We start from the raw sequence: 8,441 nt of genomic DNA on the forward strand, positions 1-8,441 counted from the left end.
CTCTTGCTACAGAGATCAAGGGACTGAAAAACAGCCAGGAGGAGCTAAAAAATGCTATCAATGAACTGCAAAATAAAATGGAGACAACTATGGCTCGGAATGAAGAGGCAGAGGAGAGAATAGGTGAACTGGAAGATAAAATTTTGGAAAAAGAAGAAGCTGAGAAAAAGAGAGATAAAAAAATCCAGGAGTATGAGGGGAAAATTAGAGAATTAAGTGATGCACTAAAGAGAAATAATCTACGCATAATTGGTATTCCAGAGGAGGAAGAGAGGGGGAAATGTGCTGAAGGTGTACTTGAAGAAATAATAGCTGAGAACTTCCCTGATCTGGGGAAGGAAAAAGGCATTGAAATCCAAGAGACACAGAGAACTCCCTTCAGAGGTAACTTGAATCGATCTTCTGCACAACATATCATAGTGAAACTGGCAAAATACAAGGGTAAAGAGAAAATTCTGAAAGCAGGTAGAGATAAACTTGCCCTAACATATAAAGGGAGATCTATAAGACTCATGACCGATCTCTCTACTGAAACTTGGCAGGCCAGAAAGGAATGGCAGGAGATCTTCAATGTAATGAACAGAAAAAATATGCAGCCGAGAATCCTTTATCCAGCAAGTCTGTCATTTAGAATAGAAGGAGAGATAAAGGTCTTCCCAAACAAACAAAAACTGAAGGAATTCGTCACCACTAAACCAGCCCTACAAGAGATCCAAGGGGGATCCTGTGAGACAAAGTACCAGAGACATTGCTACAAGCATGAAACCTACGGACATCACAATGACTCTAAACCCATATCTTTCTATAATAACACTGAATGTAAATGGACTAAATGCGCCAATCAAAAGACATAGGGTATCAGAATGCATAAAGAAACAAGACCCATCTATTTGCTGTCTACAAGAGACTCATTTTAGACCTGAGGACACCTTCAGATTGAGAGTGAGGGGATAGAGAACTATTTATCATGCCACTGGAAGTCAAAAGAAAGCTGGAGTAGCCATACTTATATCAGACAAACTATACTTTAAATTAAAGGCTGTAACAAGAGATGAAGAAGGGCATTATATAATAATTACAGGGTCTATCCATCAGGAAGAGCTAATATTATAAATGTCTATGCACTGAATACGGGAGCCCCCAAATATATAAAACAATTACTCACAAACATAAGCAACCTTATTGAGAAGAATGTGGTAATTGCAGGGGACTTTAACACTCCACTTACAGAAATGGATAGATCATCTAGACACACGGTCAATAAAGACACAAGGGCCCTGAATGATACATTGGATCAGATGGACTTGACAGATATATTTAGACCTCCTCATCCCAAAGCAACAGAATATACTTTCTTCTCGAGTGCACATGGAACATTCTCCAAGATAGATCACATACTGCGTCACAAAACAGCCCTTCATAAGTATACAAGAATTGAAATCATACCATGCATACTTTCAGACCACAATGCTATGAAGCTTGAAATCAACCACAGGAAAAAGTCTGGAAAACCTCCAAAAGCATGGAGGTTAAAGAACATCCTACTAAAGAATGAATGGGTCAACCAGGCAATTAGAGAAGAAATTAAAAAATATATGGAAACAAACGAAAATGAAAATACAACAATCCAAACGCTTTGGGACGCAGCGAAGGCAGTCCTGAGAGGAAAATACATTGCAATCCAGGCCTATCTCAAGAAACAAGAAAAATCCCAACTACAAAATCTAATAGCACACCTGAAGGAAATAGAAGCAGAACAGCAAAGACAGCCTAAACCCAGCAGAAGAAGAGAAATAATAAAGATCAGAGCAGAAATAAACAATATAGAATCTAAAAAAACTGTAGAGCAGATCAACGAAACCAAGAGTTGTTTTTTTGAAAAAATAAACAAAATTGATAAGCCTCTAGCCACGCTTCTCAAAAAGAAAAGGGAGATGACCCAAATAGATAAAATCATGAATTAAAATGGAATTATTACAACCAATCCCTCAGAGATACGAGCAATTATCAGGGAATACTATGAAAAATTATATGCCAACAAACTGGACAACCTGGAAGAAATGGACAAATTTCTAAACACCCACACACTTCCAAAACTCAATCAGGAGGAAATAGAAAGCTTGAACAGACCCATAACCAGCGAAGAAATTGAATCAGTCATCAAAAATCTCCCAACAAATAAGAGACCAGGACCAGATGGCTTCCCAGGCGAGTTCTACCAGACGTTTAAAGCAGAGATAATACCTATCCTTCTCAAGCTATTCCAAGAAATAGAAAGGGAAGGAAAACTTCCAGACTCATTCTATGAAGCCAGTATTACTTTGGTTCCTAAACCAGACAGAGACCCAGTAATAAAAGAGAACTACAGGCCAATATCCGTGATGAATATGGATGCAAAAATTCTCAATAAGATACTAGCAAATCGAATTCAACCACATATAAAAAGAATTATTCACCATGATCAAGTGGGATTCATTCCTGGGATGCAGGGCTGGTTCAACATTTGCAAATCAATCAACGTGATACATCACATTAATAAAAGAAAAGATAAGAACCATATGATCCTGTCAATCGATGCAGAAAAGGCCTTTGATAAAATCCAGCAACATTTCTTAGTAAAAACCCTCGAGAAAGTCGGGATAGAAGGAACATACTTAAAGATCATAAAAGCCAATTATGAAAAGCCCACAGCTAACATCATCCTCAATGGGGAAAAACTGAGAGCTTTTCCCCTGAGATCAGGAACACGACAGGGATGTCCACTCTCACCGCTGTTGTTTAACATAGTGTTGGAAGTTCTAGCATCAGTAATCAGACAACAAAAGGAAATCAAAGGCATCAAAATTGGCAAAGATGAAGTTAAGCTTTCACTTTTTGCAGATGACATGATATCATACATGGAAAATCCAATAGACTCCACCAGAAGTCTGCTAGAACTGATACATGAATTCAGCAAAGTTGCAGGATACAAAATCAATGTACAGAAATCAGTTGCATTCTTATACACTAACAATGAAGCAACAGAAAGACAAATAAAGAAACTGATCCCATTCACAATTGCACCAAGAAGCATAAAATACCTAGGAATAAATCTAACCAAAGATGTAAAAGATCTGTATGCTGAAAACTATAGAAAGCTTATGAAGGAAATTGAAGAAGATATAAAGAAATGGAAAAACATTCTGTGCTCATGGATTGGAAGAATAAATATTGTCAAAATGTCAATACTACCCAAAGCTATCTACCCATTCAATGCAATCCCAATCAAAATTGCACCAGCATTCTTCTCGAAACTAGAACAAGCAATCCTAAAATTCATATGGAACCACAAAAGGCCCCAAATAGCCAAAGTAATTTTGAAGAAGAAGACCAAGGCAGGAGGCATCACAATCCCAGACTTTAGCCTCTACTACAAAGCTGTCATCATCAAGACAGCATGGTATTGGCACAAAAACAGACACATAGACCAATGGAATAGAATAGAAACCCCAGAATTAGACCCACAAACGTATGGCCAACTAATCTTTGACAAAGCAGGAAAGAACATCCAATGGAAAAAAGACAGTCTCTTTAACAAATGGTGCTGGGAGAACTGGACAGCAACATGCAGAAGATTGAAACTAGACCACTTTCTCACACCATTCACAAAAATAAACTCAAAATGGATAAAGGACCTGAATGTGAGACAGGAAACCATCAAAACCCTAGAGGAGAAAGCAGGAAAAGACCTCTCTGACCTCAGCCGTAGCAATCTCTTACTCGACACATCCCCAAAGGCAAGGGAATTAAAAGCAAAAATGAACTACTGGGACCTTATGAAGAGAAAAAGCTTCTGCACAGCAAAGGAAACAACCAACAAAACTCAAAGGCAACCAACGGAATGGGAAAAGATATTTGCAAATGACATATCGGACAAAGGGCTCGTATCCAAAATCTATAAAGAGCTCACCAAACTCCACACCCGAAAAGCAAATAACCCAGTGGAGAAATGGGCAGAAAACATGAATAGACACTTCTCTAAAGAAGACATCCAGATGGCCAACAGGCACATGAAAAGATGCTCAACGTCACTCCTCCTCAGGGAAATACAAATCAAAACCACACTCAGATATCACCTCACGCCAGTCAGAGTGTCCAAAATGAACAAATCAGGAGACTATAGATGCTGGAGAGGATGTGGAGAAACGGGAACCCTCTTGCACTGTTGGTTCAGCCGCTCTGGAAAACAGTGTGGAGGTTCCTCAAAAAATTAAAAATAGACTTACCCTATGACCCAGCAGTAGCACTGCTAGGAATTTACCCAAGGGATACAGGAGTACTGATGTATAGGGGCACTTGTACCCCAATGTTTATAGCAGCACTCTCAACAATAGCCAAATTGTGGAAAGAGCCTACATGTCCATCAACTGATGAATGGATAAGGAAATTGTGGTTTATATACACAATGGAGTACTACATGGCAATGAGAAAGAATGAAATATGGCCTTTTGTAGCAACGTGGTTGGAACTGGAGAGTGTGATGCTAAGTGAAATAAGCCATACAGAGAAAGACAGATACCATATGGTTTCACTCTTATGTGGATCCTGAGAAACTTAACAGAAACCCATGGGGGAGGGGAAGGGAAAAAAAAAGAGGTTAGAGTGGGAGAGAGCCAAAGCATAAGAGACTGTTAAAAACTGAGAACAAACTGAGCGTTGATGGGGGGTGGGAGGGAGGGGAGGGTGTGTGATGGGTATTGAGGAGGGCACCTTTTGGGATGAGCACTGGGTGTTGTATGGAAACCAATTTGACAATAAACTTCATATATTGAAATAAATAAACAAATAAATAAATAAATAAATAAATAAATAAATAAATGAAAAGAAAAAGCAAGATGGTAACTTTCTTCCAAATTTAAAAAATAAATAAGGAGAAAGAAATGCTTAAATATACCGGTTAAACAGTGACGTGCATCTTTATTTTTAGGAAGGTTCTTTCAACACTCATTCTGATAAAGTTTTTTATATTGCTGGAAAATATGTGCATTGAATTCCCAATTATTATATTTCCATAAAGATACAGAGGAATGGATCAAGATAGTGATACATTTTTATATTTAAACATGGGAAAGCACATGTGCACACACGGGGTTAGATCTATGCTCATCTAAATAGACATCATACAGTTCACCTCATGTCATTCATCCAAAGGTCAGGCATAGTGCATTCAAAAAATTATTTGATCTCCATATGACTGTCACTCTTTTCATATTCATTCTAGAAGCTTAATCTAACACATTCTGATTTGCGTCTCTATTGCTCCCATCTGCCCATTTATAGGCCTCACATCAATGGTCCATGGTTTCCAAATAAAGGGTAGATGGAGCCAAATGAAGAGCAGAGACTATCACAGTCTTTTAAAACCACAGGTTTCAAAATGCGTTGTATGACACATTCTGAATGTCAGTAGCCTCTGTGTTATGTTTTCTTTACTTGGTCTTAAGCTGGAGCCCAATTTCTATTTCTCAGCAATGTATTATCTTGTTAATTATTTTACTTTCATGTAAAGCATTGAACATGTTAGATATCCGTGCACACGTACATTGTTAATAACAATAAATAACTATTACACCAAAAGGCTTACGTTTCTTATAGGAAGTTGACAGTATAATCTACCAAATGTCCATTAACCACAATCATTTTTTTTATGTACATTCCTCTTGGCTCTGTCTATTCTAGAATTTATGCTGATAATGAGCTTTTGAATACTGATTTTATATGACACAAGGTCATATTTGAAAGCTTTTTATCAAAATAACTGAAGATGTAATCTTAAATACACCTCATCAATACAGCTGTCTTTAATCTCTGGGGATAAATAGTGACAAATGAGGCTTAGTTTTTGACTTGTTTAGCTGCTGCTGAAACAGAGTGGCTGTTTTAATGGGGCTTTGAAGTGGATAATAGACATGCAGTAAGCATTCTGAGGTATGATAATGAGCTCTATGTATGGATGCAGGACTATATTTTTCAGTGTGTTTCTGCACAAGAAAGTATTTGCAATTTATAAAAGAATCAGAAGTCTATTTACATGGCCACTGGGATGTGTGCTAAATTTCCTTATGCATTTAAATATCCCTATTTTCACACCCACTACAACCATTATTTAGTTTGCAGATTCATTAAACTGTATAATGTGTTCTTATTAACTGCCAAAGAAATCATGTCAAATTAGGTGTGGATTTTTATTACTTAAAAAAAATAGCACACAATAATGCAACATGCTCAGATGTTTGAATGACAAAATGGGTATGAGGAGAAAAAAATCTCTGGCTAAAAATCTTTCATCCTAGCCTTCAAATTATGTCTTTAATGTTAATGTACGCCAATTACAGGAAAGTACTAGTTGTTTCAGGATAGGTTTGAGGAAACCAAAACTAGATTCTCTAGTTGCTGAGCACATGAATGACTACAAAAATGACTACAACCAGAATACAGGAGCCATGGAATCCTGACAAAGAAGTAGAAACTCTTGCTGTTGCAAATCTAAATTTGGTTAGTATGAAAGAAAGAGTAACCAGAGGTAATAGTAAAAGCTATGGTTGAGTGCTCAGACAAAATATTCTGATTTCCTAATAAAATCAACACGTGGTTTCCTGCAAATAAGATAATGTGAAAACACACGCAAGAATGAAGAATGTCATAAGGCTTCATATTTCCCACTATATGTACCCAACAGAAGATGGGAAGATGGTTTTATGAAGACAATGTAGACTTTGGTGCAGATACAAAAATACTATCCTATGTATAATACTTCCTAGTTAGAGGATTGTGAGCAGATTATATATCATCTTTATTCTCAGTTTTCTTATCAAAATGTGGCAGGGTGTGTACTTCTGACTCAACTGATCAGGAGACTTCATTCTGAAGGAACTTCTAAATACTATACAAGATAGATATTGTATGTATATATGCTCTTCAAAATATTACTGGACTCTCAAGAAATTAAAAAAAAATTTTTTAATGGAAAACCAAAAGGTTCGGTTGCCCCAGTACAAATTCTAGTATCAGACCTGCTATCAGAAGACTACAAAACATTAGCAAATCTAACAATATATAAAATACCCATAAACATATAAAAAGGATAAGACATCATGTGCAATTAAGTGGCCATATAAGTAGACTAAGAAAACCTACATGATTATCTCAGTAGAAAAAGCATTTGCCAAACTTTAACATTCAATAAGAATCTAGGAATAGGGGCGCCTGGCTGGTTTAGTCAGTAGAGTGTATGACTTAATCTTGGGATTGTGAGTTCAAGCCCCATGTTGGGTATAGAGATTATTTAAAAATAAAATCTTAAAAAAAAAAAACTGGAATAGAAAGGAATTTTCTGGAACATCCTGGGATTGTGAGTTCAAGCCCCATGTTGAGTATAGAGATTGTTTAAAAATAAAATCTTAAAAAAAAAACTGGAATAGAAAGGAATTTCCTGGGTGGCTCAGTTGGTTAAGCATCCGACTTTGGCTCAGGTCATGATCTCATGGTTTGTGAGTTTGAGCCCTCTATTGGGCTCTGTGCTGACAGTGCAGAGCCTGCCTGGGATTCTCTCTCTCCCTCTCTCTGCTCCTCTCCCACTTGTTCTCTGTCTTTTTCTCTCAAAATGAATAAATAACCTTAAAAAAGAGAAGAATTTCCTTAACAGGATAAACAACATCGAAATCTGAACCTGTAGTTACTATTATACTTAATGGTGAGAGACTGAGTGCTTTTCCTCTAAGATTGAGAAGACAAGGATGTACTCTTACTACCCCTAATCGACACAAAACTATAAGTTCTGACTAGTGCTATAAAGCAAGAAATAGAAAAGACTGGTAGCCTGGATAGAAAAAATGTGTGCACAGAAGACATGTTGGTTTATTTAGAAAATTCCAAAGAATCCACAAAAGTAGCTCAAATAATTGAGTGAGTTTAACAAGGTCATAGGACACGAGGTCTATATATAGAAGGCAATCATTTCAAAATGCCAGCAATGATGGGACACACATAGGCCAGACGTTCCCATTCCAAAAGGGAGAAAGGGGAAAGGATAAAGGAGTGACAGATTTCAAGTTAAGTCCAAAACCCAGTAAGGCAAACTCCATTAAACCTTAAGGCTCAAAAATAATCCTCTTTGGTTTGAAGCTCTTCCCTCCAGACCCACTGGGATGGCAACAAGAATTTGGTTGGAGGCCATCTGGCCTGTTGAGGTGGTCATCCTAATGATCTCTGGATCACTCTTGGAGTTCTCTCTCTCTTTCTCTCTCTCTCTCTCTTGTTTTTTGTTTGTTTGTTTGTTTGTTTGTTTGTTTTGAAGGACAGCACAAGTTCACAGCTAAATAGCTCTATGATCCAGTCCTGTGGGATTAAAAAGTCCAGCAACTTTCCTTCATTTCATCCCACTTTCTCTGTCCTCTTAAGTT

This window comes from Leopardus geoffroyi, chromosome D4 (genome assembly GCF_018350155.1).
Source record: "Leopardus geoffroyi isolate Oge1 chromosome D4, O.geoffroyi_Oge1_pat1.0, whole genome shotgun sequence".
NCBI classification, from domain to species: Eukaryota; Metazoa; Chordata; class Mammalia; order Carnivora; family Felidae; genus Leopardus; species Leopardus geoffroyi.